The sequence below is a fragment of the Triticum urartu genome, unplaced genomic scaffold (assembly GCF_056163025.1).
Source record: "Triticum urartu cultivar PI428250 unplaced genomic scaffold, HENAU_Tu73 scaffold2, whole genome shotgun sequence".
NCBI lineage: Eukaryota > Viridiplantae > Streptophyta > Magnoliopsida > Poales > Poaceae > Triticum > Triticum urartu.
In genome coordinates, this window is record NW_028260368.1 from 4,077,474 (window position 1) to 4,087,473 (window position 10,000).

Consider the following 10,000-nt stretch of genomic DNA (forward strand, 5'->3'; position numbering starts at 1 on the left):
ATAATTGCAAGTTAGAAAAAAGAAGTTCCAACTCTTTCAAGCAGTGTTTGTGTTTCTATTGGGCAAAGCAAGAGTTTATTGTAAAAAAAAAAAATGGAAACGATACTACCAAACGAAGTCTATTTTAATGAAAACTCTAATGTTCCTAAATTTTATGGACTTTCCCAATATCGACGATTCCCAAGATAATAGCTATTATTCTTTTAAGTTACCTATTATTTGAAGTTAGCCGCCATGGTGAAATTGGTAGACACGCTGCTCTTAGGAAGCAGTGCTCAAGCATCTCGGTTCGAATCCGAGTGGCGGCATTCTTGAAAAAGAATACAATAGATTAGAAATCAATTCGAAATTTACAATTTTGTAATGGGACCTTCCCCTTATGCTATTTGCAACTTTAGAACATATACTAACTCATATCTCTTTCTCAACGATTTCAATTGTGATTACGATTCATTTTATAACCTTATTAGTTCGTGAACTTGGAGGATTACGCGATTCGTCAGAAAAAGGAATGATAGTTACTTTTTTCTCTATAACAGGATTCTTAGTTTCTCGTTGGGCTTCCTCGGGACATTTTCCATTAAGTAATTTATATGAGTCATTGATCTTCCTTTCATGGGCCCTGTATATTCTTCATACCATTCCTAAAATACAGAACTCTAAAAATGATTTAAGCACAATAACTACGCCAAGTACTATTTTAACGCAAGGCTTTGCCACATCGGGTCTTTTAACTGAAATGCATCAATCCACGATACTAGTACCTGCTCTACAATCTCAGTGGTTAATGATGCATGTCAGTATGATGTTATTAAGCTATGCAACTCTTTTGTGCGGATCCTTATTATCTGCCGCTATTCTAATCATTAGATTTCGAAATAATTTCCATTTCTTTTCTAAAAAGAAAAAAAATGTTTTAAATAAAACATTTTTCTTTAGTGATATTAAATATTTTTATGCAAAAAGAAGTGCTTTAAAAAGAACCTCTGTCCCTTCATTTCCAAATTATTACAAATATCAATTAACGGAGCGTTTGGATTCTTGGAGTTATCGTGTCATTAGCCTAGGATTTACCCTTTTAACCGTAGGTATTCTTTGTGGAGCAGTATGGGCTAATGAGGCCTGGGGATCCTATTGGAATTGGGATCCTAAGGAAACTTGGGCATTTATTACTTGGACCATATTCGCAATTTATTTACATAGTAGAACAAATCCAAATTGGAAGGGTACGAATTCTGCACTTATAGCTTTGATAGGATTTCTTATAATTTGGATTTGTTATTTTGGTATAAATCTATTAGGAATAGGCTTACATAGTTATGGTTCGTTTACATTAACACCTAAATGATTACATAAAATAAAACCTTCATGAAATGAAGGTTTTTACTTTTATGTTTTATTTGAGAACCCCTTGAACGCCTTATCAAAGGGTTCTCAAAAATTCGAGATAGATCTAATTATACTTTTTTACTTATTTCTGCATTATATACTTTTTTACTTATTTCTGCATTAATAGAGCAGACGAGTAAAAAAAAGCAAACCTATTTAGGATAATAATTGGATAAGAGAGCCTCTACCCTGTCAACGGATAGGGAGAGAACAAAATCTGGATAAATACCAATTCCTATTACTGGTAAAAAGATACAGATTAAAATAAAGAGTTCTCGTGGTCCAGAATCCACAAAATTTGCGTTTGGAACATTAAATAGCTTGTATCCATAGAACATCTGGCGTAACATAGATAATAAATAAATAGGAGTTAATATCATTCCAATTGCCATTACAAAAGTAATTAGTGTTTTTGGCATTAACAGAAATTTTGGACTAGTAATTAGTCCAAAAAATACTACTAATTCTGCGACAAAACCACTCATTCCTGGTAAGGCAAGAGAAGCCATTGAAAAGCTACTAAACATGGTAAAAATTTTAGGCATTGGGATAGATATTCCCCCCAGTTCTTCGAGATAAACAAGACGCATTCTATCAGAAGCGGTTCCTGCCAAGAAAAAAAGTGTAGCACCAATAAATCCATGGGATAATATTTGTAAAATAGCTCCATTGAGTCCAATGTTGGTTATGGAACCAATTCCTATAATTATGAAACCCATGTGAGATACAGAGGAATAAGCTATTCTTTTTTTGAAATTTCGTTGACCAAGAGAAGTTGAAGCTGCATAGATTATTTGGATCGCTCCTATTATTACTAACCAGGGCGAAAATAGATAATGAGCATGAGGTAACAATTCCATGTTGATCCGAATCAATCCATATGCTCCCATCTTTAATAATATTCCCGCTAAAAGCATACATGTACTATAATGTGCTTCCCCATGGGTATCTGGTAACCACGTATGTAGGGGTATAATCGGCAATTTGACAGCATAAGCAATAAGGAAGCCAAAATATAAAAGTATTTCCAAGGTTGCAGGGTATGATTGATTAATTAATCTTTCCAAATCTAATCCTGGTTCGTTGGAACCATATAAGCCCATACCCAGAACTCCGATTAAGAAAAAAATGGAACCGCCTGCAGTATACAAAATAAACTTTGTAGCTGAATATAGACGCCTCTTCCCCCCCCACATGGATAAAAGTAAGTAAACAGGAATTAATTCTAACTCCCACATGATAAAAAAAAGTAAAAGGTCTCGCGAAGAAAATAATCCTATTTGACCACTATACATTGCGAGCATCAGGAAATAGAATAATCGCGAATTCCGTGTAATTGGCCAAGCTGCTAAAGTAGCTAAAGTAGTGATAAATCCTGTCAATAAAATAGATCCTAATGAAAGTCCATCGATTCCCAATCTCCAGTGGAAATCGAAGACATCTATCCATTTATAATCCTCCTTTAATTGGATTAAGGGATCCTCCAGTTGGAAATGATAACAGAACGCATAAGTCATTAGAAGGAATTCTAATAAACAAATAGATATAGTATACCACCTAACGACTTTGTTTCCCTTATGAGGTAAAAAGAAAATTAATGAACCTGCAAATATCGGCAAAACAACAAGTATTGTTAACCAAGGAAAATAACTCATGATAAAGTGATAAAGACAAGATACGTTTTGACCAGAAAAGCCCGTGCTCGATTATTTCGAGCACAGGCTTCTTCGGTAAAGAGGAATCAGACGATTCGAGTGAAGTTTTTTGTAACGTATCAATAAGATAGAGCCATGCTACGTGTTGTTTCAGGCCCTAAATAAACGCGGACACTTAAAAAATCTGTCGGGCAGGCAGATTCACATCTCTTACAACCCACACAATCTTCGGTTCTCGGCGCGGAAGCAATTTGCTTGGCTTTACATCCATCCCAGGGTATCATTTCTAATACATCTGTTGGACAAGCTCGTACACATTGAGTGCATCCTATACATGTATCGTAAATTTTTACGGAATGTGACATTGGATCTATAAATTTTTCTTTTCAACATAAAATTTTTCGATCTGGTAAAAATGAAATTAGTACTATAATGAGTCATATGTATTGTAGACACCAGACGAAGCAATGGTTTATCCAAACTTCAAAAAAAAAAATCTATTTTTTAATCTGTTTGTGAGAAAGCGTGAAGAGAGCCAAGAGACTTTAATTTTGGATTTCAACAATAAATAAGAAATAAGAAAGAATTTTACGAATTGTACAGACGAATTCGAATTAGCCAATAAATTGGCTATCGTCTTTTCAATATAAATTATTGCAATATTCAAATTGCAATATCAATGAATTACAAATACAAAAATTCATTTAAGTGAAAAAGAATACTATGCAATAATCTACTAAAAAAAATGGATATTCTCAAATAATACTAAGAAAATAGTATTGATTTCTATTTATTTTAATATGTGCGCCTTTGTTTAGAGGATTCTATGTCTAATTATTCAAAAGTCTAATTATTCAATAAATTAGATTGATTGATACGAGTGGATTTCCTATTACGATGGATGGAAGAAAGAATGGATAGTCCAATAGCGGCTTCAGCAGCTGCAAGGGCTATAACAAAAATTGCGAAAATATCTCCTTTTAATTGGCGACTATCAAATAGATCAGAAAATGTTACGAGATTTAGATTAATTGAATTCAGTATAAGTTCAAGACATATTAGAGCTCTAACCATGTTTCGGCTTGTGATCAATCCATAGATACCAATCGAAAATAAATAGACACTCAAAAAAAGTACATGCTCAAACATCATTAACTAACTCCTTATCAATCTCGATTCATTTCAATATGAGGGCAAGAATTGAACCGATTCAATTAATTACAATAGAACAATTACACAACAAAAGAAAAAAAAAAAAAAAAAAAAGGAGGTATTTGTTGGCAGTAGATGGATTTTACTAAATCAAAATTGTGATTCTTTAGTTATTTATTTTAGATTTGCAATTCTTATAATTTGTACTTTTTCTAAGTTTTCTTATTGCCGAGCCATAGTAATTGCACCTATTAAAGAAACTAGAAGAATTATGGAAATGAGTTCAAACGGAAGATAAAAATCGGTTGCTAAATGAATTCCAATTTGTTGAACATTATTTATGAGACCCTGTTCTACTATTTGGTTTGATCTTGTAGTCCAAAGAATTCCATACCACGACGTATCTGGGATAGTAGTCATTAGTGAAAAAACAATAGTTATACAAACGAGTGAAGTGAACCCATCTCCAATAGTCCAATAATTCTTATCTTTAGACCATTCTGAGCCATTTACGAACATTACAGCGAATATGATCAAGACATTTATGGCTCCCACATAAATAAGAAGTTGTGCGACAGCTACAAAGTAGGAATTTAATAAAAAATAGAATAAGGATATACAAACAAGAACTAATCCCAGCGAAAAGGCAGAATAAATGGGGTTGGTAAGTAATACTACTCCTAGACCCCCTAGTAGAAGAACAAATCCCCCAAATAGCATAAGAATCTCATGTATTGGTCCAGGTAAATCCATTATGGATAAAAAGAAATTAATAGTATAAAATTTTTCATGAACTGACTAAAACTAAAGGATTCAAGGAAGGAAAAAAGGATTAGGGTATTTTTTTGTGTATAAACTTATAGTTATAAATTATATTATATCACGAAAATCTAGTCTGATTTAAAATAAGAAATAATTTCCAATAAGCAGTAGTTTTTCGTTTTTCTTTATAGTTTAATTTTAAAGTTTAATAAAGAATTATTAGATTTTTATAACAGAAAGACAAAATCAAAGTTTAGTAATCAGTAATCGTTCTTGAATTCGAAGATTTTTCTTTGTTTATTTTACTTTCAGACGAATTCCTAATTGTTTGAATTGTGTAATCTCCCATTATGGAGATTGGTAACCGACTTAAAGCAATTTGATTGTAATTCAATTCATGACGATCATAGGTAGAAAGTTCATATTCTTCAGTCATTGATAAACAGCTTGTTGGACAGTACTCAACACAATTGCCACAAAATATACAAACTCCGAAATCAATACTATAATTAAGCAATTGTTTTCTTTTAATATCCTTTTCAAATCTCCAATCCACAACGGGTAAATCTATCGGACATACGCGAACACATACTTCACAAGCAATACATTTATCAAATTCAAAGTGGATTCGCCCTCGGAAACGCTCTGGTGTAATTGATTTTTCATAAGGGTAGTGAATCGTTATAGGTAAACGATTTGTGTGGGATAAGGTAGTTATGAAACTTTGACCTATGTACCTTGTAGCACGTATTGTTTGTTGACCATAACTCATGAACCCAGTTACCATAGGGAACATATTCATTCTAAATATCTATGAAAAAGATATGTTTCTTTCTCTTGTTTGAGAGAGCTTTTGTGTTGAAAATATTCTTACTATTATTGTATTATCTTATTTATAGTGAAACAAGTTGAGAAGAGGTTGTTAATAAGAGATTGCCCAGGGAAATAGGTAAAAGAAATTTCCATCCAAGATTTAATAACTGATCCATTCTCATCCTCGGTAAAGTCCATCTTATTGTGATAGAAATGAAGAGAAATAAATAAGCTTTAGTTAATGTAATAAATATACCCATTGTCATTTCCAAAATTCCAACTGCTTTATTCATTTGGAAAAAATCAAAAAAGGATATATAGGGAATAGATAAATTCCACCCGCCCAAGTAGAGAACTGTTACAAATAAAGAAGAAACTAATAAATTTAGGTAAGAAACAAGATAAAATAAACCATATTTGATACCGGAATATTCAGTTTGGTAACCTGCTACTAATTCTTCCTCCGCTTCTGGTAAATCAAAGGGTAATCTTTCACATTCTGCCAAAGAAGAAATTAAAAAAACCAGAAAACCTATAGGCTGACGCCAAATATTCCATCCAAAAAAACCGTATTTTGACTGTGCTTCAACTATATCAACTGTACTTGAACTGTTAGATAATCATAGTCGGTGATAACATCACAGTTCCCACCGCTATTTCAAAACCGTACATGAAACCTTAGCTTCATACGGCTTCTCTATGATCAGAAAAAGGAAAGGACTGTTTTGTTCCTAGCCCCGGGGGCGTAGATAGAATTAGATAAAATAAAATAGATTTGAAAGTCCTAAATTAGACCAAAGGAATTCCGTCTGCTAGAATAAGAAAAAGCGCTTCCGAATTGATCTCATCCTTTATAATATAATGAAAATTTTTCTTTGTTCAGTAATAACTTAATCTTGGAATAAAACACTTGTTACTTGTTATAGGAATTCAATTAATAAATGGAAAGAGTTGGGTATTAGTTCATGAGCAATTCTGCATGAATATGGATAGAGGAAGGAAATAATGAAAATTTTTTCTAGTGCACTCCATATCTTTTTTACTATTCTTCTTTCCCCAGGGAGGGGGTATTTAAAAAGAAAAAATGGATAAAGGGTTAATTCGTTCTTGATAGCCATTTCCTTAACAAGTGAATGGGAACATACTCTGGATCGGAATCCGAAGAAAGTACTACTTGATAATTTCTACAAATTGCAAGTCCTTATTATGATTCCTTTTATGGGCAAAAATCTCTAATGTTTTAGATTTTCCATTACTAATCCTTTATGTACTTTAGTGTTCCTAACCCTTCACTAACTTTTGGTGGATTCTTCTTATGGATTATTAAGTTATAGTAATAACTAGGAGTATTCTAGTAATGGAATTCCATATCGTGAATCCTTTATTCTTGGCCGCTTCAAGATATGATGACTAATTAAAAAATATCAACCTTGGGATAAAGAGTTTACACTGCTTATGTTTACTTCCACTTTTTTCTTGTACGTAGGAAATGAGATTTTTTCTTTTTACTACAAATTTATAAGCTGTTTTGTTTCACTCATATAGCTATCTAGTTTAACTTACCAACCCAAATACTAAATAAGAAAAGGAATATAAATAGTTAATGGATTTTATAGGAAAAAGATCTATTTTAACGAATCACACGTAGAGATATTGCTAGCACACAAAAAGTTAATGGTATTTCATAACTAATGGATTGAGCAGCAGCTCGTAGACCGCCTGAAAAAGAATATTTATTATTTGAGCTATATCCTGCCATAAGAAGACCAATAGGAGCTATACTTGAAATGGCAATCCATAAAAAAACACCAATACTAAGATCGGCTAAAACAAAATGATATCCCAAAGGGATAACTAAAAAACTTAATAAAACTGATATGACTGCTATAGAGGGTCCAATGCTAAATAAAGAAATATCTCCTCGGGATGGCAGAATATCTTCTTTAAAAAGTAGCTTAGTCCCATCTGCTATAGCTTGAAGCAGGCCCAGGGGGCCAGCATATTCAGGACCAATACGTTGTTGTATCGACGCAGATATTTCTCTTTCTAACCACACAATTACGAGTACCTCTATTGTTATTCCCAAAAGGAGGGTCAAAATGGGTAGAATCGATATCAGTCCATAGACTTCTTTTAATAATTCCAATTTCGAAAAAGAATTGATAGTTTCTACCTCTACCCTATCTATTATCATTTCAACGATCAACTTCCCCCATAATGATATCTATACTACCTAATATCGTCATGATATCAGCCAATTTCATTTTTTTAACTAGCTGAGGAAGAATTTGCAAATTAATAAACCCGGGTGGACGGATTTTCCATCTCCAGGGGAAAAGGCTATCATCTCCTACTAGATAAATCCCTAATTCACCTTTTGGGGCTTCTACTCTTACATAAAGCTCTTGTCTTGACAATTCAAAATTGGGCGAAGGTTTTTTACCAAGAAATTTATACTCAAAATCATTCCATTCAGAATTATTTTCTTTCTTAAAGCGTCGGACTTCTAAATTTTCATAAGGTCCTCCAGGAATTTTTTCTACAGCTTGTTGAATTATTTTGATGGATTCCCTCATTTCACCAATTCGTACTAAATAGCGAGCTAACGAATCCCCTTCTTTTTGCCATTGGACTTTCCAATCAAATTGGTTGTAAGACTCATAAGGATCTACTTTACGAAGATCCCATTGTATTCCAGAAGCTCGTAACATCGGTCCCGATAAGCCCCAATTTACTGCTTCTTCTCCGCTAATAAAACCTACTCCTTCAACTCGCTCTAAAAAAATTGGATTCTGTGTAATAAGTTGTTGATATTCAACAACTCCGCGTAAAAAATAATCACAGAAATCTAAACATTTATCGATCCATCCATAAGGTAGATCGGCGGCTACTCCTCCGATGCGAAAGTAATTGTGCATCATTCGCATACCTGTAGCAGCTTCAAATAGATCATATATTAATTCTCTCTCTCTAAAAATATAGAAAAAAGGAGTCTGTGCGCCGAGATCCGCCATAAAAGGTCCAAGCCATAGCAAGTGAGAAGCTATCCGGCTTAATTCTAACATAATTACCCTAATATAGCTGGCTCTTTGTGGTATTTGAATATTCTCCAAGAATTCTGGTGCATTTACTGTTATTGCTTCTGTAAACATAGTAGCTAAATAATCCCACCTTGTTACATAAGGTAAGTATTGTATAATAGTTCGGTTTTCCGCGATTTTTTCCATTCCTCTGTGTAAATACCCTAATATGGGTTCACAATCAATAACATCCTCACCATCGAGAGTAACGATCAGTCGAAGAACACCATGCATTGATGGGTGTTGAGGGCCCATATTGACTATCATGAGATCTTTTCTTGTAAGCGGTAGACTCATATCCTTTCTTCCTTAATTCATTATTCCATGAAAATGGATTATTCCATGAATTCCTCAAAGCGAGGCTCATCAAAATGAAAAATCTAAGACTACTATAAGACTACTAAAAAAATAATAAAACAAGAAAAAAATTTGAACGATTAAATTACTGCTCCCGAATATTCAACTGACCGATTAATTTCTTATAACGTACTCTATTTTTCTTTGCCAAATAAGCCAGCAAACGTCGACGTTTTCCCAAAAGTCTTCGTAGACCTCTTTCCGATGAAAAATCTTTTTTGTGTAATTCCAAATGTGAAGCAAGTCTCCGTATCTTATTGGTGAAACTGAATACTTGAAATTCAACAGAACCCCTGTTTTCTTCTTTTTCTTCTTTAACCATAAATCCAAAAATTTTTCTACCTCCTTTCTTTTTCATGTATTTTTCTGATCAGGAAAAATACAAAATTATGTCAGTTATTTTGAAGTTATTCTAATCTCGTACACACACAAATTTGCAATTATTCATCTACTACTGGAATTTGGATTTATTTTATCGATGCAAATTGGATTTGGATAGAAGGGTACATTCTTTCTAATATTTTAGATAGAAGAAATGTTTCTTCTATCTAAAATATTAGAAAGAATTTTGCTGATTTATTTATTGCTATATGCAATTTATGGAATTGATACACCATTTAATTGATATCATTTAGCAAAATGAAACACAGCATATGCATCCATCTTTTGGCTCGAGAATTTCACGGGATAGAGATATGGTATAAGAAATAGACTATTAAGTAACTCTAAATGAATTGTGGATACATCTGTATCCTTAACATACTGAAACGATTGTCATTATTCGTATCAAAC

At 33.0% G+C, this 10,000-nt stretch overlaps 1 non-coding gene across 1 annotated transcript; it reads left to right on the plus strand.

Annotated features, from left to right (window-relative positions):
* The first annotated feature begins 228 nt into the window (after positions 1–228).
* TRNAL-UAG (transfer RNA leucine (anticodon UAG)) lies at positions 229–308 on the plus strand. The gene has a single exon. It is a non-coding gene; the product is annotated as a tRNA-Leu (tRNA).
* The last annotated feature ends 9,692 nt before the right edge of the window (positions 309–10,000 follow it).